This window comes from Anser brachyrhynchus (genome assembly GCF_964034855.1).
Source record: "Anser brachyrhynchus genome assembly, chromosome: 6".
NCBI lineage: Eukaryota > Metazoa > Chordata > Aves > Anseriformes > Anatidae > Anser > Anser brachyrhynchus.
Window position 1 is genome coordinate 9674930 of NC_137700.1, and position 22577 is coordinate 9697506.

Here is a 22577-nt window from a genome sequence, read left to right on the forward strand (position 1 = left end):
CACTACCATGGAAGCGGTGGAGTTCACCAGCAAAAAAACACTGGAGACCTCACATCTTTCTTTGCTGTTGTGGCAGATTAGTACTATAGATGTTTAGCTATGTTGTACAATGTATTTGTTATATCTGCAATGACTTACAAAAATAATTATTACTGCAGTTACTCTGGGTTGCAGAGTACTCATCATTTGTGTCTGCATGGTAGCCCGCTGTAGGATTCTTGTGCAGGTTTGCATTTGGCAACAAGGGCAGAGTATGAAAAGGGGCATGCAGAAAAGGGACATTGCAAGATCCTTTACAAAATAGTGTGTTTTTTCTTCCTGCTTTCAGACATACAGCAAATCAATATTCTAATCTTGCTATAGAATAACCCATACTGTCATAGCTGGTATGATACTAATCATTTAAAACTGGTATATTATAAGTATCTGTGCACTTGTGGAAGTGCATGCACACACAAAAGTGTGCAGCACACTTGCACTACAAGTGTTAAACATACTGTAACATTTTCGACAGATTTCCAACAGATGAAAAGCATTAGAGATGCCACTGAATGTGAGGCTGGTCTGGATAACCTCCAGAGATCTTTTCCAACTAACATTTCTGTGATCAGTCTCTGAGTCACTCTTCAGGAAAAGCTGAGTATTGTCATAGTAGAATAGATTTAAGACTGACTTAAGATCAAAGGTAGTCAATTCTGTAGGCATTTTAAAACATTCAAGCAAATTAATAAGCAACTGCTTACACACTAAGAATTCTTTCTTAGGGATTTATAAAGCCAATGAGTGTCCATGCTTCTATTCAAATAGAACTGATGAAGCAAGTATGTGTCTCACTGTATTTTTGTTTTTTGTATTTTTGTATTTTTTGTATATTTTGTATTTTTGCTTTAAAGATATATGAGGACTTCAGGGTAGGCACTGCTGTATATGTTTGTACAGTCCATGATCAGTGTCTATCAGCATGGTTATTTCACAAACGAAACATATTACAGTCCTGCATTACAACGTAAACTCTATAATGTTGTGATGAAGGATCCAAGAAATGAAAAAAATATATATATACATGGTATGATAATACAGGTACTAAGGCTCAAATTCAAGAAACTTTCTTATGCATAGAGGAGTGATGTAGGACTAATTTGTATATATAATTTTTAAAATTATGTGTTACTAGGCTGTTTTCATAGCTCAGTGAAACACTTATTTTGTAACTAAATAGCATCATTGTCAGTACTGTTTCATTACTATCATTCAAGAACGGGCTAATTTCTTTTGGTTCAAACTCCTCTTAGTGAGAAGGATTTAAAATATATATGCATATATAAACTTATAATTCATATTTTATTTTTTAAAAAACATAATATATAGAATATATTTATAAATATACTATATAATAATATTAGATTTTATTTTCTATTATATACTACATATATATACAATTTTGCCTTTCTTCTAATGAGTTCTTTGTTTCTAGTATCTGTAATGACTTACTAAAGACTCGTGAATGTACTACAGATCCACTAACTCTAGTATATAGCGTAGCTTGGCAGAGGGAATGCACACAAAGTTACCGGTAGAAAAGAATTAAGTGGATTTCATCACTTGACATCAAGCTGTAATGAATCTAACAAAAACTCTATTGTAGATCTTATTAGATTTTAGATGCATCATGGCTTAGATTCATGAGAAAATAGAGGCTTTTAATACAGTGTTGTAAGTGGAGGCTGTGCTGCTAGAAGGATGGGAAATTTTCAAGTAAATGTTTATTTGTGGGGGCTTGGAGCAATATTTTACTGTCTAAAACTAGTTGGGTTTTGTTTTTTTCAGAGGTAACTCAGTGTGCTTACTTGCACCATATTTTTTGTGTGACCTTTCCTCTTATACCTTGTGAAAACAAAATGTTGCTAATCTAGACTGAGAATTTTTGCTTTGTATAATTTGACATTAGTAATGTGGATGGTCTAATGCTGAACAGCATTGTTTTAATTACTTGTTCCTTTCATTATGAGAGTTCCATTCTAGAAGAATATGAAAGTCAGAATAGAAAATATCTGAATTCACTGCATCCCAATTTGAGTACAGTTTCATTGTATAGCTAGAAAAAAAAAGATTACATTTTCATTTGATTAGACTCATGTTTTTAAAAGCTAATTGTTGGGGGTGGGGGGATTGTAGGGACATGTAGAGACTTGATGTAAACCAAAAGTGAAAAAATATACTTTTTTTTCCTAGTGGAACTATATTACCCACTTATATGTTAATTTATATTTTTACAGACAGACATATTGAACTTGTAACTCATGTTGGTTGTTCTTGTACTGTCTGTGTAGCAATTTGAAAGGGGAATGCATTTCTCTTGGTCCATCAAGGGAGATTGTTGCTGCTACTTTTCATCAGTTCACACAAACTGCCAAAACCAATGTCTGCCTTGCCTTCCTTATGTCTAATGCACTTTCTTTATAAACTCTGGGGATTAGACCAAGCTTTTATAACTGGCAGCATGGCAGAGCAAGGGAGGAAGGCAAGAAGGGGAAAAAAAGATACTAAAGCTTCTTACTAGGACACTAGGACCATTGCTTTTCATCAGAGCTGTCCTTGTGAAATGGTGATCCTTCCAGCAGCCCTTGGAAAGTTGTACTCCACCACTAAATGGAAAACCACAGTTATGCTCTGATGGATGTTCAAGATTACTGTATTTCTTATTCTCACTTTTTACAGTTTCAAATAAATGTGTCTCTTGTTTCCTGCTGCCTTACTGCTCCGCAAAAGTGCATTCACATGAGTGAAGAACTCCTTACGAATCCTCACAGATCTGCTGGACTATCTGTTTCTGTTATGCCTTTTACTACTGTCATGAGAAGTCAATATTTCATGTACATCTCTTTCCTCTGAAATCCAATCTCCTTCCTGCCTCTCTCTTCATTTTCTGAATTTTAGAATCAGGGTGCATTTTTTTTCAGTTTGCTTATTTATCCATGAACCAACTCCTCCGCCTTGTGTTACTGCTTTTTCCATTGAAAGTTTCAGTCCTGCTTATAACACACATTTAATGCTTCTGCTCCTTACTAATTGCTTATTGGAAAAAGTAATATCTCGATGACACTTTGCTCATAGAGACTAATCGCTAAAGTGCCTGCCACACACGCAATTTTCTATTCTTTAGCCCATCCTATTTCTTTGATATTTCTCTACCTACAAAGTCCTTGGCTTGGACTGGCGTATGCTTCGCTGGGTTAGAAACCGGCTGGATAGCCGGGCCCAGAGAGTTGTGGTGAATGGAGTCAAATCTGGTTGGAGGCCGGTCACTAGTGGTGTCCCCCAGGGCTCGGTACTGGGGCTGGTCCTCTTTAATATCTTTATCGATGATCTGGATGAGGGCGTCCAGTGCACCCTCAGTAAGTTTGCAGATGACACCAAGCTAAGTGCGTGTGTCCATCTGCTTGAAGGCAGGAAGGCTCTGCAGGAGGATCTGGATAGGCTGGAGTGATGGGCTGAGGTCAACTGCATGAAGTTCAACAAGGCCAAGAGCCAGGTCCTGCACCTGGGGCGCAACAACCCCAAGCAGCGCTACAGGCTGGGAGATGAGTGGTTGGAAAGCTGCCTGGCCGAGAGGGACCTGGGAGTATTGGTTGATAGTCGGCTGAATATGAGCCAGCAGTGTGCCCAGGTGGCCAAGAAGGCCAACAGCATCCTGGCCTGCATAAGAAGCAGTGTGGCCAGCAGGTCTAGGGAGGTGATTGTCCCCCTGCACTCGGCTCTGGTGAGGCCGCACCTCGAGTACTGTGTTCAGTTTTGGGCCCCTCGCTACAGGAAGGACATGGACGTGCTCGAGCGAGTCCAGAGAAGGGCGACCAAGCTGGTGAGGGGTCTGGAGAACAAGTCTTATGAGGAGCGGCTGAGGGAGCTGGGCTTGTTCAGCCTGGAGAAGAGGAGGCTCAGGGGCGACCTTATCGCTCTCTACAGTTACCTTAAAGGAGGCTGTAAAGAGGTGGGGGTTGGTCTGTTCTCCTACGTGCCTGGTGACAGGACGAGGGGGAATGGGCGAAAGTTGCGACAGGGGAGTTTTAGGTTGGATGTTAGGAAGTACTTCTTTACCGAAAGGGTTATTAAGCATTGGAACGGGCTGCCCAGGGAGGTGGTGGAGTCACCATCCCTGGAGGTCTTTAAAAGACATTTAGATGTAGAGCTTAGCGATATGGTTTAGTGGAGTACTTAGTGTTAGGTTGGAGGTTGGACTCGATGATCTTGAGGTCTCTTCCAACCTAGAAATCTGTGATCTGTGATACAATTTACTGACTCCTCAAAGGAAAAAAAAAATACATCTAAATGTACGCATTTAAATACTTTTTTTTTTTTAGTTTTCAGGTCTTGCATATATATTTGAGAGACTAGACTAAAAATCAGAAATAGGTATAGGCTGTGTACCACAGATACTTATTAAGGTCCTTCCTTCCTAGGCAGGTACTGACAGAGTTAAGTGAGATCTCCAAATTATATATTCAACACGTGGGCAGGGTTAGGAATCTCAAAACAGCACCTACAGCATATACTATTCTCAGTGGGGGGTAAAAATGCTATAGGAAGTTCAGGAGAGGGGAGTACCTGACTTATGTGGAGATACATTTCTCCATAAGGAATATGGAGATAGAGTTTCAAACCCATTCTTTCCACCTCTGCAGAGCTCACTGGTTCTTTGCCAGAGCCCCCTAGGACTAAGTATTTAGTCCTGCATAGGATTTTCTAGCGTGTGTGCTCTCCTGGCTGTGATGACATATATGTTGCATAAAATAATTAGAGATTCATGGGTGGACTCATGGGAGAACATGATCCTTCAGCTCTGAGACTCTGTGGTTGCAAGTGGGAGAAGGTGTAAGGTTTCAGTCCCAGGCTCTGCTCAAGGACTATTGTTTACAGGAGGCAGGTGAAGACATTTGTCTCAGCTGATTGTTATGAAAAGTTGGGGGGGGGGGACGGACACACAACATGTGATACCTGCAGGGAAGTCTTGATGGTTTTCTTCTAATTAATTCATTAAACTATTTAATTCCATAAATCAAAAAACTGTGATACAACCTATGACTGTAAAAAAAATGCATTTCTTCCCTAAGGAGTTCCCCTTTTGTAGGTGTGATCTATAAAACACATCACAGCAATCCAGCTATTAGAATTTACATCTTAAATATTCCATGAGGTTAAACGAATTGGCTGTAGCTGTAGTGGTGGTACTTTGGCATTACTCTCCATGCAACTGTAAAATCATTTTAGACTGAAGACAAGACACTTGCACCATATTTGAAGTTTTGTCCCTTTTTTACTCTCTCCTTCCCAGCAACCTTGGTTAACATCCTATGATCTTTAAACAAAGATTACTTTTTTTTTTAATGACATAGAATTAAGATCCCTCTAAGAGCAGAGTAGGGCAAGGTTTTAAAATATCGATGCTTATTTACTTATTCAGAATGAGTTTTGAGCGTAATGCAGAATTGATTGTAGGATAGGAAAGACTGGTAAGATTTGAAGGTCTGAATTGATGCAGTAATTTGACAGAATGTAAGCACAAGTTAGTAAGATCTCTACCAGTTTTCTTTGAGAAGATAGCATTTTTTTCTCTTTCAGTATTGCAGCACCTTTTTACAAGTCTGGTTTACACGGTGTTCTTTATTAATTCACTAATTTTGCACCAGTACAACCAGATTGGTTTCAATAGAGTATGTTATGATTTACATTACTGAAGGACAAAAAACTTTTCTTACACAAAATAAATTTGACTCAGTAGGTTTCGCTTTCCTGTTGTTGTTTATTCCATGTAGTATGCTTTTTCAGTAATCTTTTAATTTCTCCATTGTTATCCTTACCCGTGTATATCCTGACAGCTGTCTCATTTGTTCAGAAAGTGTGAGAATAGCCGAAAGACTTTTATTCCTTCACTTTCCCTTTCCCACAAATAACAGTTAAAACACTAGCAAAGAATGAGTAAGAATAAAATGTTGGGAGAAATATATAGATGGATCTCTGTAATGGTCTCAATAGTTCCAAGATAATGGAGCTGTTAGATCCACATCAGATCATGCTTGCTGATAAGTAGTTAGTACAATCTGTCTGCTGCCATGAGATCATGTATGAGGAAAAAGGATTGTTTTCGCTTTCTTTAAGTGGCCTTATTTACATAGCTATTTTCTCCCCTGTCAGTAACAGAGCTGTGAGAATTCTTTTAATACACAAATTTTTAAAAAGACTGTGTTGCTATCCAGATTTCTATTTTTTCTTTACTAGTAAGTAGCATCCATTTTCTCCTTGTATTGCAGATCTTTTTTCCTTATTTTATTGACTTCATGCCTTTATCCGAATCAGCACAGCTTTTAATGTAACTTGTAAGCCTGTCATTAGGGACTTGATGGAAGCCTTCCTCAAATTGTAAATAAATTATACTTTATGTACAGCCATTATCATCTTTCTCTGGGGGTTTCAATGGCTCCAAGCTTTTGTGGTATAGACCATATCCCTTTAGGCAAGATATCCCTTCAGGATATTTCCCTTCAGGCATGATATGCTGGTTATAGTCATTACAATATTACTTTGATTATTCTCCAAATTACCCCTCATTACTGTACATTTTCTCTGCTTTTCTCATTACAGATATAAACATCGCATGTCTGTTGTGTTTTCAGTCACCCTTCCATTCAACTCTGTAATATACAACTTCTCTCAGTAATTTTTAATGGATTAAGAAAAAAGAGAGACCCAATTTCTTGTTGTGTATGTTAAGTTTAAAATACAGGGAAATCAGAATATGGTTTGTTATTTAATTCAGAATTTAGCGTGCTTAAGTAACTAATCAGCTGCAGTAGCATGTTATAAAAGGCGTCTTTATGGTTCTGTTAGGAAGTATTATGAAATAGTCCTTGCCTTACTTCTTGATTGTCAACTGACCTGGGCTCTTTCAAAGCTATAATAAGAGAAGCGAGTTCCAGAGTTGAAGAGCCTTTGCTGAGAATTTCCTGTCAACATCCCCTGACATTTATATTTAGCGACTCAAGTGTTGCAGCTGACCTCAGCTGTCATGGCGGAACAAGGGGAGAAGTAGGTTACTTAATTACAGTCATTCAAAACCTTGACAATGCTTAACAAGTTATCTGTTATGATTCCCATTGGGTTACATGATTTCATGGACATGAATGCTATTGTCTGTTACATCATGTCCTATGGGAACATACAAGGATTTATTATACAGAGAAAAATTTGTGTGACAGCATCTTGAACCGACATATTCAGAAATGTCTTATGACCTTAACGACTTCCTTTTTAGTTCTTTTTAATATAAAAGATATACCCCCAGCATATACATGTAACAGATACAATAAACTTCTGCAAGTACTAGTCTGTAATTACTCTACTTTTTTTGACTGTTGAAGAGTCACAGAAATTTGAGTCTCCATTTTAAAAAAAAAATCTTTCTTCAGTGCCTACCATAGAAGACTGTAAGTGTCAAGTGTTCCTCTTGTCATCACTTTTCATAAACTCATAGGTTAATCTTCATTTTCAGCAATCTCTTCACTTACTGTCCATGTATAATGTAGCTTTTATTCTGTTTCCACAGAAGACATTATCCTTGTATTTGAGGTTGTGTTCCAAGGAAGTCATGAAACTAGAGTCTTGGGTAAATTCCTTTGAAGGAGTTTCAGTTATACAAAACTCACGGGAACTACAGGTTTTCTGTGAAACATCATTAACCAAATAATTGCTTCTGTACACTTTTTTCCCCTCTTTTTTAATGTTTGATCCTGTTGAAAGTTCTTAGCAGCATTAGCCATACTTTAAAGCTTTCAGGAAGAAGCTTGGTACCACATGGAATTTCAACATTGTTCTTCTGAAGCTGACCAAATCCCACTTTGTATAATAGTCAGGCTGTGTAGCTTATAACATTATTGTAACAGAAGTTAATTATTGAAGTACATCTTTTCTTACTCTTGTGTGAGCAGTAACTGAACGGTAATAGTGGTCTTAAAACTACAATTAGTGGTCATGAAAACAGAACCTGAATTCATCTATGAGGTAGCACCACACATCTCCCCAAACCATTTCAGTAGCTGATGCAAAATTTACTGAAGCAAAGTCAGAAGATATGAAGCATGAAGATGCACGTTAATCATTGGAGATTTGTGTGCTATCCCTTTCTTTTTTATTTTTCACATTAACTCTATGTGGTTACAGCCAGGAATTTGACAGACTATTCTGCTACTACGCTGCAGTAGCAGAGAGCTCTGATTGGAGGCAGAAAGATAACTTCAAAAAAATAAGTAGATAAAGCTCTTGACATCTTCCTGTGGAACTTAAAAGAAGTTTAAGCAAAGGTATAGTTCTAAAGGACACCTTTAATTTTAAAAACAGCCTTTCTCTCAGTCACACCTTTGGTTCTTTTTGAGTCACAAATTTCACGGAACTTGCAAGAACATAAATTATTTGTGAGGCTTCTGAAATTTCATTTATGGGACCAAAACGTTCAAATGGTATTCTTGAGGGACTCGGGCCTTGCTCACAGGAGAAATCTGTCCTGGGGATATGCTTAGTGATTACACCTAACAGAGCCTGAACTGGCAATACAAGGTAAGCAGGCGTGTATTCCATATAACCACTGATAAGTTAGGGCCTTTATTCTTAGTTTTCTGTTTAGCCATCTTTGTATCTCTTGGTAGTCCTGCACATCATTTAATGTCAGTTCCTGAATGCTCCTGAATCTATGGCAATGCTTCAGGATCACTTTGGTTGGCTGCAGGTAACAGATGCTTGGTCCTAGCTTTATCTCGACACAAGCAGATTTTTATGCTAATAATATGAGGTTATTTTTCTTTTTAGTTTTCTCTTTTTGCAAAAAAATTTCTAAAAAAATTAGTGTTCTGAGGGCTTGTTCAGTCGCTTCAAAGTACAAAATGATCTGGAATACAAGTCTAGATTGTGCCTTAGATTGAACAAGATCTAGGAAACAGAAATATGAGTTTGTCTCCATAACCTTTGTTTTTGATGAGACGATGAAATACCATTTGTGGCTTTGGAGGAATTATGAACTACAGGGAAACAAACAAAAAACCAGCCAAACAAAACGTCTTAAAATAGCAGCACTATTTGAACAAGAACTTTAAGTAGACATACATAAAGTGTCATGCCAAAAGACTCATTGTTGAAAATATTTTTCTCCAATATGCATTATTCAAATCTTCCTTTGTATTTTAGTTTTTGATCTAAGATTTAGTGTAGTGAGAATTTAACTTTTATTTACATATGTGTCAGCAAACTTATGTTTCTTTTCACACTAATCCTTCTCATTGATGCGGGCACCATTCAAATGAAAATTAAAATATTGTCACTTGATAGAGACAGTAATTGTCATCACTGATAATTATGAACTACCCAGAGGAATTTCTGCCTAGCAGTCAGGAAATGACTCAATTTTAATATTATCTATGCCTATTACAAACCTGAAAGGAATACCTCATACTGTCTTCTATGATCTGTGTGATATCACAAATGCAAGTTTCTGTCTTCTCAGAGCTAATGATTAATGAAAAATACGCTACTTAATTTTAAGAAAAGTAGCTTTTTTTTTTAAAGTTATTGGAATTTGTTTGCTTTTTTCTTTTCCTTTAGAATGGTGTGCTGTCTCGTCAGCTTTAATTTGCGTTTAATCACAGAATCACAGAATTGAAGTGGTTGGAAGGGACCTCGAAAGATCATCAGGTCCAACCCCCCTGCCAAAGCATGTTCCTTAGAGCAGGCTGCCCAGGTAGGCGTCCAGATGGGCCTTGAATATCTCCAGAGAAGGAGACTCCACAACCTCCCTGGGCAGCCTGTTCCAGTGCTCCGTCACCCTCACTGTGAAGAAGTTCTTTCACATGTTGGTGCGGAACTTCCTGTGCTCTATCTTGTGGCCATTACCCCTTGTCCTATCCCAACAAACCACTGAAAAGAGGTTGGCCAAATCCCTCTGTCTCCCACACCTCAGGTATTTATACATATTGATGAGATCCTCTCAGTCTTCTTTTCTCCAGGCTGAACAGACCCAGGTCTCTCAGCCTTTCCTCACAGGGAAGATGCTCCAGGCCCCATATCGTCTTTGTGGCCCTCCGCTGGACTCTTTCTAGGAGATCCCTGTCTTTTTTGTACTGGGGAGCCCAGAACTGGGCACAGTACTCCCGGTGAGGCCTGACGAGGGCAGAGTAGAGGGGGAGGATCACCTCCCTTGACCTGCTGGCCACGCTCCTTTTAATGCACGCCAGGATCCCATTGGCCCTCTTGGCCAGAAGGGCACGCTGCTGGCTCATGGTCAACCTGTCGTCCACCAGGACCCCCAGGTCCTTCTCCTCAGAGCTCCTCTCCAGCAGGTCATCCCCAAGCCCCTTAGAAATAGAAGAATAGAATAGAGTAGAATTTCTTAGTGTAGAAATAAATCATTATACCTCATTTTTTGGCTAACTTGAAGTGGAGTTTCAATCATCATATAAAATGAGAGCTCTTAGTCGTGTTTCAGAATTAATATATAAAAACCTGTCTTTTCCCAGTGTTCTTTCTCATGCGTGCATGTACTGTCAGATTATAAAGTAATTCAAGATTAGTGAAACATGGTCAGGTTGATTAACAACCAACAATTAAATAATTTCCCAGTGAAAGACCTTAATACTTTTAAATTCTTGTTATTGGGTTGTACAGATCTAGTACCTATAACACAGACTGCCACTGTGGACGTAGAGAATAGTGTTAGCTGTACTTTATTGAACTCCAGCAGAGCGTCTTGGAACACCATGGGCAGTATATTTGCCTATGATTCTATCTAGAGAATCTTTTATTAAAAACATTTAAGTAAAATATATCAAAATAATAACGTATGATTATATCAATGCAAATTTCACGCTAAAATGGTAAATTTGTACTCAAATGATAAGTTTTCAGTTTGCCTGAAAGCAAATTGCACAGGTTTACTGATGTATATGTGCTCTACCCAATTATGCAAAGTAACGAGCACTGATGTGAACCTTTTGTGCAACATAAACTAATCAAGATAAGAATACAACTGTCAATTGGTGAAGAGAAACACACATCATAAAACCAAATGTTGAAGAATTAAAATAAACGCTGCACTTATGACTGTATGTCATTACTACATTTACATTATGTTTGCTCTCAAGGCAAATGTGATTAGGAATCCACTGTTAAAATGTTATCCTTTCCTATTTGGGATTGTGGGAGTAACCAGCTGTTTAAATTTTTTACTGCCTGTTGAATAAAGCCTGAATCAAGCACTGAGGTATTTAAATGAATTCTGTGTTTTTTAGCTTGTCCAGTTACAGTTCAGAGTCTGATAGATTTAAGACGTAGAAACAAACATCCTCTGTCATATACAGCCTGGCCAGCATTATGGCAGCGCTGCAAACTTTCCCTGTCTGATCTGTTAACCTCTGGAGGGCATGACGCTCAGCAGCTGATAAAGTGCTCTATGCTGAAACCAAAATTATGGGTTCTAATGAACCTCAGAAATGCTGCTGTCTTTGAAATGTGACTCCCTGTCCAGTGAGAAGTGGGCTGTTTTCACAATATTGAACAGCCACTAGATGATAATGACCTTCAATAGCTACAGCTTGGGGCTAGATCTGAGTTTGATACTAAGAGGTGAAAAGCTTTCAGACTCAGTACCAGTCCCTTGAGCTATTTAGTCCTCCCAATGACTTATTTCTTGGTAAACATAAATCCCCTTTGTCCTCATAGTGCTTGTTACTCTGCAGCAGCTTTTGTACAGGCTTTGTATCATATCTGTATGGTAGATTTTCTGTTGGTTTGAACCCTAGTCTGTTCTCATTCACATCATCCGAAGAAAAAAGAGAAAAAGTGCTATTGGTATGAGAACTTGTTTCAAAGTCCACCAATGTCAATTAGCTCCACCTTTGCTGGGCTTTGAATCTTCAGTGAAAGGAATTTGGGCAGCTGTGTATTCTTCCTTTTCCTCAGTGCAATCCACAGCTCAAGCTCAGCATTGCAGTGCGTGTCTCAGAAGTCTAACTGGTTAGGTTCAATTCAAATCTATTGCCAATTTTGTCAGTTAAAGTACATCTTTAAAGCAATGTGTGCACGAGTGGTAAAAATAATCTCTCAGTTCTACTAGCAGATCAGATTTTCTCATTAATACACACAAAGCATTCTGCCTGTGATTCTTCTTTCCTCCTTGTAACTTCTGTCTTCCTCTTGATTGAGTAGGTCAGTAATGTAAACTGATAAATTGCAGAGAAAAAAGGTGTGGACGTGAAGACTTTCATCATCCTCATCACTTTAGAATGGCCTCTGGTGAACGAATCTATACCTACATGCTTACACAGCTTTTTTTTATATTGAGTATTTGTTAAACATTTTCATGATAGCTATAAAATAAGGTACATAATGTGCCCATGTATACTAGGGACATACCGTGATACTGTATGGTTACACTAGAAGTTACAGATCTAAAGCATCTTTGAAGTAATGTTTGTATCGAATATTCTTTACTTATCTGGAGTAGGACCCATATGTGTAGACTGGCAAATACAGAATCGTTTATTTTCCTTCTAACATCAAATTCGCTTTTATTGTTGTTGTTATTAAACCACTAGCTGATTATTACTGTATTTAGACTATACTTTGTCTCTGCACATTTATTCACAATTTGTAACTCCTGTTACAAAGAAATTAATTCAGGTCCATTCAAATATAGCTTGGCTTGGAATGTATATTTAATATATATTTATATTGATGTACTTGATTGTAAGGCCCCAAGTAGATTGCAAACATGATCAAAATAAGAATATAAGCCATAAAACCTTGTGTGCCTTTGTTGTTGTACTTTAATTCTGTTAATCGCCCTAGGTAAAGATTAGCTGCTGTTGTCAATTTAATTCAGCCTCAAACAAAGCAACAAGGTCACTTTTTTCTTTCCTTTTTTTTTCTTTCTTTCTTTCCTTTTATTTTTATTTTTTTTAAACAAACAGGATTGAGTTGTCATGTAGTTCTAATAGGCAGCACAGGGAATCATTAGTCCACCTCAGCTCCCTGACTGATGGGCATTTCACTTCAGTCATCTGACTGAGCACTAGTGGCCCAGTACTATTGACACCATGTCAGAGCTGAGAGAAGATAGCTTAATCGTCTCAGACACTCTCTGCATTGATTTGACAAGTTGCTGTAATGACCTTCTTGTTTTTCTGAAGGATTACTGTTTACCCAGGGAGGTGCTGCTGAGTGCATGTACTGCATTGTCATGGAAACTATTATTGTTGCATCTTGATCCCATTAATGCTGTGGTGTGTGACACAGATATGAGAAGCTGAATATTTCAATGAAGCACAGTCCACCTCAGCAATACTAATCACTGACCGTTCATCAGGCTTACAAAATTTGCAGCTAATTCTGCACAGCTTGGCCAACAGGAATTAAAAGGCCATAGTGACTTAGGGTACTGACCCGTCTTGTCTGGGTATTTTGTGAGGCCCAGGTAGCTTCTTAACTTTAAAGGAAGAAAGTGCCACTGCTTCTTTTATTTGTTTGTTTTCTTTTATATTTTTTTTTTCTCTCTGACATAGATAGTTTGCCAGAAATTTAATTTAGGGTGTTTTGTATTTGAAGGAAGAAAAAAAAAAACACAAAACACAACAGGAGAAGAAAATACTCCTCACATATGAAGCATGAATAACCATCAAAGAAAATTTTTTTTTTTCTTTTGGGGGGGGGGGGTGGGGGGGAGTTATTTGGTGTACGGGACATTTTCTGGATCATGTTGGAAGTGTAGCTGTCTATAACTAATGTATTGTTTTTACCCCTATTTCCTTGTACCTTTAATATAATAGCAACATAAGACATACCTCACACCTTATAACCTTTTCTCCCTTTTCCAGAACAAGCATATTTTTTCTCAGCCATTTCCTTCTGGCATTTGGTATATGAGTGTGTGATAGTTTGATCTTACTGTCTCTAGAAATTAGTTTCTTAGTACACCACATTTGGCAACAGGCTGAAACAAGCATGGTCTCACGAGTGATTTTGACAAAAAAGAGTGAAAGAGCCACCGATAGGAAGCAAATAGTCCTAACAGGTTAGTCTGTAAGATGTGATAGCTGATTTCTTGGAAAAGACAGTATAGCAGGCTCCCTTGCAGGCTAGATCTAATGATTAAGCAGCAACAGAAGTGGTTGTTCTGACAAATTTGAGCAATTTCCTGTACATTGATTTTTGATGAGAAGAAAAGAAAATCCCCAATGTTTTTTACGTGAAGAATCATCTTTTATACATGGCTTAGTAACTAGGAAATATTGTTGGAAAACATGTCAATAGAAGATGAGCTCTTAGCCAGTGACCATAAGCTGTGAATGAAAGAATGATGTTATAGAAGTAGCACTTTAGGAAAAGGGGGTTTTATTTGAAGATTAAGATTTATTTCAGTTTTATTCTTCATTCCTCATCTTACGTGTTGCAAGGATACCCAGGCTTAGAATCTGTTATATCTTAAGATGTCTAACTGAATTAGACGGTGAAATCAGTGCCTAGCTGTAGTAACACCCACCATTTCTCTTCATTCAATCCAATGTACAACTATCCAGTTACCAGTTAGTAGTTTGGGTTATTGACAGATGTGTCTTATTGACTTCCTTGTTTAACCTAATGAATAATGAAATGCCTTTCACCATATTTGAGAAAGTACTGAATAATATTTCTTGCACCGTGTCATTGGTTTTCATCTGATCACATAGTCATTAATCCATCTGCTTTGATTCTAAGTGTTCTTGGTGAGATACTGTCATACAGTTCCAGTACAGTTCCTCGCTGCATGGTATAGTGTACCAAATGCTCTTTGTGGTGTTCTCCTTTGAGAAAGATGTGCAAAAATCACTGTTTTTGAAGGTTTATTTCTCATTAGCCGGGCTAGGAAGGTTTTTTCCAGTAATGTTGTCTGGAACTGAAGACACAAATATTTAAGGGTTTTTTCATTGATCAGCTATTTCAAATGATGTACTAAGGTCAAAGATGGTTATGATTACATTTCCTTTTTTTATGGAGAGGAGTAAATCCTTCACAAGTATAGAATGGCCTGAAATCTTCTGAGAAGAGCTATTCTTGAAAGACAGAATTAGAATACAGACAGAATACAGTTCCTGTATTTGCATTTAGGCCTATTTCTCAGTGGCCTCTGGGTTTGTTCTCAATGTGGGAAATGTGCCTTTTTGTGCTAAGGAAATCCTTTGTTTTAGGGCTCACTTGAGTCAAAGTAAATCTATAAAATGACTTCTGGTTTGGAAAATATTTGTCAGGTTCACATTCTGAGCTTTTGTTTGCTTGGAACTTCCCAGTCCTCCGTTGCAACAACGAAAATCATGGATAGCGGTAGCCCAGCATTACATAAGCAAGTATATCTTGCACTGAGTAAGCTCAGGAACTAGGCAGGATCTGAGACTCTAAGGAAGCACTGTATTCATTGCTTGACTTCTACACGTGCAAAAGTGTGCTTGGTTCCATTAGGCAGAAGAAATTATTTGACCGGGACAAGAAATGGTTCTTTTATTTTCTGTCCAATGTCCAAGGCAGCTGCTTGTTATGTGCAACAGGAAATAGAGCCCAGGAATTCTTCCTTCCCTGATGCAAATCTAATCTAATTTATGCCATGCACAGTTATTTGTTTATTAAAAATACAGCCTGAGGTTGTCAACCTTAAATAATCAGGCATAAACAAATGTAATTAGTACCATTTCATATTTTTAAATTCTCTAGAGATTAATCTTTTGCATTTATTAATGTGTGTATGTGTGAGATGTATACACAGCTCATGTACAAAATAAAATGCACTTCTATACGGCTATGTCAGACAGGAAAAGACCAGAATATGTACTACAGTAAAGTAGATCATATGGAGTTTAAGTAAATATTAAAATGACGGACTCCAGAAGAGATTCACTGTAAACCTGCTGATCGACAATATGTTGTCTGCTGTATCAATATCCTAGTACCTATGATTCAAATTAAAGCGTGAGTGAATATGGGATTATGAGTCACTTTAAATTCAAACATATTTGAAATTGATAACTCAGCATAATTGCAGAATACTTACTTGGCACTAGAATGTTCATTTAGCCAAAAGGGACACTGCGTGCAGCTGAAATAACACCTTAAGACATTGAAATTAAAAGTGTACCTAGATTTATTTTATTTAGTTTATTTTATTTATTTATTATCAAAATCCAAATTTGAATACCAATAAAAATGAATTCTACATTTTTAAAGACTGCTTCAGTCCTGTCCTGGTAGGCTTAAATTGGGATCCTTGTTAGAGCTTGATAGGAAAGGGGGAAAAGGGTTAGGAAAGAGCTTGATAGGAAAGGGCTTTTATAGGAAAGGGGCTATCTTTCCCATTTAAACCAGGCAGTAGGGTTTTATGGCCCTGGGACTGCTTTGAGGTGACATGGTTCTACTCTTGCTTCTTTAAAGGACACTCAGTCTGAAAGGTGTTTAACCAACTAACAAATAAATACTCATTTAATATCCTTTTTGGAGAGTTACAATACATGTATTTGGACCACTAGGACCAGATTTCTGCTACAATTTTAAAGCCAGTTCTATAACTAGTGTTGTGTGGAAAGACTCGGTCATGACAGCTAAGCACTAATGTTTCAGGACTTCATACTTCGCAAATTATCTCCAAGAGCTATGAACTGAAACTTCAGGATGGGTCTGCTGAGAAGATGTAAGGTCTGGGAAGACAAAGTTATCCATTAAGCTTTCTTATTCTATTGTGGTATTTCTGCATTTTATACAATCTTGCTGTTACTACAGTTAAAAATCAAAAAAGCACTGGTGGAGCATTTGATATTATGTTAGGTACAAAGTGTGAACTTTAAGGCTTGGTTGACAAAAAGATAACTTGACAGTGCACACAAAGTAACACAAACTGCAACTAGAGCAGCTGCTGCCTTGCATCTGAATGAGTTTGGAAGATGAGAAAGATGATATGTGCGCTGTGAATTTGTCTCAACTAAGCATGAATTGCAAATCTTTTTTTTTATTTTTTTTTTTAACCCCAAATGTATAGAAAGAGTTAGTGTGTTTAAAAGCAAACAAAAGGGAAAAAAAAAAAGTCAATTTTTTTTGAGGCATGGATCAGCTCTTGTATTGATTGTGTACTTTACTTGCCATGTCTCAGCAGTCATAAAGGTGTTCTGTATGCCTAGCAGTCTTAGAAGAGTGTTGTTAAGCCAAGTATTCATGGAGCTTTTAAAGCTGGTGCTTTTAAATCGTGATCAGTCATATGACGCACCAGTTTTTGTGCCACTTTAAAACCATTGAGAATGGAAAATAGGCCACCACTAAGGGATTTCTGTTTGTGATGAGGCATGTTAGACCCTATCTGCAGCCAGACTGTTACAGATTAAGTTTATACAATTAGAAACAGATTGGACAAAGAACTTGTAAATATAGAATGATGAATAAGTTTTTACTGGCAGGACAGTGATCTACTTGTTGTAATTTCAGTGGACATTTGATATGATTACTTTTGTCTGTGATATGTAATTTCATAGGCCCAGAATATTCAACATGAAGCCACAGAAAAGACAACAGAGGTTTTCTAAAATAAATCCCTCCTGTTTTATGCCAGAATTTGCGTTAACTGTAATGATTGGTCCCAGTCTGAACAGCTGCTTGTTGCTGGCTAACTGCTATAACTATTTTTTTCATATGAGACATCAGTGACATATCCGTTTTCTCCAGGAGAGAATGCATTTGTTTGCTGAAACCAGTACCTTCACATTTTCAAGCAGAAGTTCCAATTGCCAGTCTGGTAGCATTAAAAGATTCTTTACCAGGATTAAAGTTTTAAGAAATATTTCACAAGAGATGATATAGACAGATTGTTCCAGGTATGCGTTGCACACAAAGTATCTACTTTAATTGGTTTTGAATTTTCATTTATGATGTTTATAATAACATCATAACTCTTATTTCTCATAGCACGGTACCAAATATTCTCAAAACTGAAGTCTGATCAGTTTTCATGTTGCTGTTTGCAATCAAGTATCCTGTAGCTATCCAACTTTTCCAAGTAGAATAACTATGAATTCTGCCAGTTTTTAATAGATGTATGTTCCACCATGCTTCTCAAAAGCTTTATTTCCCTTTTGTGGATCTCTTCAATTCCACTCTATTGTACTTCTGGTGAGGCAAAAACATACAATACTTCATATGAGGGCATCCTATTGTGCAGCACAAAGAAGCCCCAGCTCTTCCAAATAATTTGCTTCGGTTTTTATTATTATTATTGTATATGAAATGCACTTCATTTAGTAGTAATGGAAAATAAGAATTTCCCAAAGATATTTCTGTTGAAGTCAATTGGGAAAGTATAAATCTGTTGGCAGTTAGGTGGAGCTCCTGGAGAGTAAGAATATGAGCAATTATTCCTCTGAATATTTCATTGAAAATGTAACGTTTCTGGCACACTTGAAGCATTTGTTTAGCTAAGGGGAGTTGGACAGTGGTTTTTGTTTGGTTGGTTTTTAAGGAGAGGATATAAATAATTTATTGTTTAGCAGACCTGCCATGTTGCAGTGAGAAGTTATTTTACCCTGCCATAGGGAAAAGACCTAGGTCTCCCCGTGTCTTTTAGCAGAGTGCAGCATCAAGTAGCAAATGAAGATTTTTACTAGACACAGCTTTATTTTTGTCATTCAAAAGGATGTTCTTTTTGGTTCCCCAAGTTTTTGAGTTTCTTTAGTACCTTTTACCCTTGTTCTGTTTTTCCTCCTGTAAAAGGGACAGCAGAAGAACAGAACCAAAGAACAGAATTTAATTGCTAAAGCTTAAGCAGAACCTTGTACTCATAATCTGGACCTCAGTCCAGCTCATACATTCTTGACACTCCTCAAGGTAAATTTTGGAGAAAACATTATGGAGAAAATACTGTTGTCTTTCTTTCAGCAGGACACATCATCCACTCTTCCTTTTTTTCCTGCTATTAAATCTCAAGCTATAACTACTCCAGCAGTCTACCGGAAAGTAAGCAGGAGTACGCTCATGAGACAGCAGTTGTGCTGTGGTAGCTGCCAGCATACATCTTCTCAGGTAGATGTGATGTAGCACAGGGCCCTGGTTGACAGATGCAGGTGATGTGGTATTTGAGGATTAGCAGAATGCCCACAGCTGTGGCTACAGAGTAGGGAAGCACATGTCCTTGATCACCTTAATCTCCTGTATAGGTACCTTTGCTTCCTTGAAGCAGGATGCCTGGAAGTATTCTTTATAAAATAACCCTTCATTTTGCTAAGGGTCTGCTGCAACTGCTTTTAAAGATGAATTGATGTAATTGCTGCGACAGCATTCCTGGCTTGATTTTCCTCTCTCTTCTGCCAGTGTGTGAACAGCAAAAGGTTCATCAAACTCATGGGAGTGGGTGAGATTGAGTTTGGATTATTTCAATCCGTATTTGTGTTACTACCTTTGCTATAGTACTTTTGAGAAATTGCAATTTTTTTCCTGTTTTCTTATTCCACCCATTTCTAAGAAAACTTCTAAATTTCCTAAAGCATACTCTACATATGGTAAAGGCTGTGGGTGTTGTTTTTTTGTTTGTGTTTGTTTTTCCTAAGCTTAGTTTTGTTAAGTTAGTATGTCTAAACAATACTATTTGATTTATTCATTCAAATGTCTCATTGCTGCTTTGATCTGTTTCAGTTGCAACTTTTCCATTTTGTCTGTAGTTGCATTTGCTATAGCATTACCTGGTCTTCATAAGTCAGTAGAGTTTTGAGCAAAGGAGTATGGTGATTTTTGCTCTCTTTCAAAGTCTCTTATCGAAAGTAAACTTGCTAAGATGAGCTATTAGCAGCTTTACTACAGTCTGTAATTTTTTTTTCTGGTTTCTACCACACAGCAATGAGTGGCAAGTCTGTCAGCATGGAAAGAAAAAAAGCCCTTGCTTATACTGTATCTTGTGGTTCATTGCATTGTGACACTGATTTTTTTTTATTATTATTATTTTTTTTGTGTGCTGGCCATGGTAGTAAATACAGCTAAGGCTGTTTTACATCACTGATGAGAATATTTATTTCATAGGGCTTGGTTATGAGACTGACTTCAAATCCTCTTTCCCCATTTAAATCATCCAAATGTTTTTCTATGTCATTATATAAATATTAATTAATACAGAGAGGAGATGTTAGTTATTCTTATTACATAGTTTTTTGGACATTCAAGCCTTCTTTGACTTTTTATTAAACACTAACAATTACAAATTCCACTTTGTCTATGAACCCTGTTTATAGACGGCATTATTCACTCAATTGACTGTAACAGTTATGATTACCATCAGTGATTTAAATATATGTTTATGTTGGAATGCGGAAGGCATTTCATTATTAATGCATTCTTATAAATCTGGCTCTCATTTAGATGACAATCAGTTCAACCAATGCATTTTCCAGTTCTTACTTGTGTTTGACTGCTGTGTGGAAGTTGCAGACTCATTTAAAACATCTTTGAATAAGGCATACAGGTGTGCATTTTCCTAGATAGATCGCATATCCATGAAAGTTGTAAAATCATATGGTATTTTACAGCCCTTTAGACAAACTTGCCATCAATATTTTAGTGTATTTTATTCAAGAGGAATAAAGCATTTATTTTTTAGTAGTTGGAGTAACAGTTAATGTGATTTCTTTTTTTTTTTCAAAGCAGTCATTAATTTTAAAAAATTAATAGTCATTAATTTAAAAAAAAATAGTCAAACAGAATTCTTGGTGTTCTTTTGATACATAAGCACTAATAATTAGCCTCTTATCTAACCTTTGTTTCAATTTTACTTTTGATCAAGTTAAAAATGCTTCTTCAAGGTTAGATAGATTTTATGCTATTTCCAAGTGTTTGCCACAGTAATGCCTTAGTTTGTTTAAAAAAAAAATAAGCAGTGTTAGCATGATTTGCAGGGCATTTCCTATTCCCTTCTTCTGACACCTTTGTGTTATTGTAGAAAACTAAAGACATAGGGAATCTGCAGATTTGTTATAGCGATGGGAAGTATTTCCACCTGGAGGTCAAGCTGGATGCAATGGGGCTGAGATACCATGCCGACATCTCTGAAACCCTGTGTGGTTGAAAGCGAGTCAGAAGGAAAGAGAGTGAAGTGCTAGGGTTATCATACTCAAACGGGAATTCTTTGTGGAACAAGCACCTAATAAACGTTAGGTATGTCGAAAGGCCTAGGTTTTATTGGAGTTTTCTGGTAGAAACAAGTTTCAGAACTGAAAAGCCAGTTGCTTTATGTGCTTGATATTGCACTTTCATTACTTTAGGAAGTAATTCAGTAATTCATGAATCCATTTTTTATCTTTCTTCTCTAAGATATTTGCCAGTTCTGTCTTTATTACAACTACTGTCATTACTCATGTTTCGAAAGATGCTGTAACTTAAGTTCAATATTGTATGTACTGTAGTGAGAAAACCTGCTGCTGCCCTTTCTCATCTAATGAATGCCAGAATTGTCACAGGAATAATATATATAGACCAATTAAAAAAAACCTGCTATTTTAGTTCTTACAGGAGGTATATGGTGGCAACTATGATCTTGTAGGCAGTGGCACTGTATTTTGACACTCAAATCTAACCACATGTAGCTCCTTAAAACATTTTGAGTCTTTTGAATTTGTACCTTTTTTTGTCAAGTAAATACAATTATTGTAATTTTAAAGTATGAACCCCTGAATTTTTCTTTGCGTTCTCTGATGTTGTAAAAATAACTTACACAGCCAACCTCCTGAATAGTATAGTGGGCCTGACTAATGTTAGATTCACTTAGGAGGTAGAAGAAAGAGTCCAATTGAATATGTCTGTCTGTGAGAAGACATGTTGATTTGCTATCTCCGTTCTTGTGAAAGTAATGTCATTCAAAACGATATACTCTCAGAATGTTTTACCTAAGTTGCTGCAGTCATGGTGAATGGGGAAAGCCTATTTCTCTGTGAACATGACTACATCACTGACTGAGAAATGTTAGAGCTGTGTAAAGCTGCATCAGCCATATAGCTGGAAGGGTAAAGTGAGCATAAGTTCTAAAACACTGCAGTCTTTCCAGCTCTGCTCCAAAAAACAGTACGGAAAGAAATTTTTGCTGCCATGGGACTTCCAGTCCTGAGGAGGTAAGTCTGCTCAGTGTTGGCTTTCTTAGGTATTCAGATCCCCAAGCTGTTAGGAACCTACAGCTATGCTCTTTGAGTTTAAAACCAATAATCCATAAAATCAATTTGTTCTCTTGAGAAGACATCTTGAGGTGCAGAGCTGACAATAATCTTGCTTATAGTTATAAAAAAACATCAAAAATAGTTCAATAACAGCCACTGGACAGAATAGTCCAGGGTGGGGTTTTCAAAAGCGGTTTAGGAGCGTAACTTACTCTGAAGGTCTGTGAGATTTATGCTGTTACACGCCTCTGGCACCTGATTAAAAAATCCCGTTTCAGCAGATAGAATTTAAGTACCAGTACAGAGTCCTGTTTATTCAGCTTTTACCTGCTATTGTGGACCTGCTATTTC

At 37.3% G+C, this 22577-nt stretch overlaps 1 protein-coding gene across 6 annotated transcripts in view; it reads left to right on the forward strand.

The window, feature by feature from the left end:
• Positions 1-22577, forward strand: part of LOC308197586 (uncharacterized protein) — an 84485-nt gene that overhangs the window by 15591 nt on the left and 46317 nt on the right. For 3 of the 6 annotated variants that reach the window (XM_080598359.1, XM_080598361.1, XM_080598360.1), the window contains exon 1: positions 19218-19444. The exons of the other annotated variants lie outside the window; for them this stretch is intronic. The gene's annotated coding sequence lies outside the window, so the exon portion shown is untranslated. Of the gene's footprint in view, positions 1-19217; positions 19445-22577 lie in introns of those variants that run through there. 6 annotated transcript variants of the gene reach the window in all.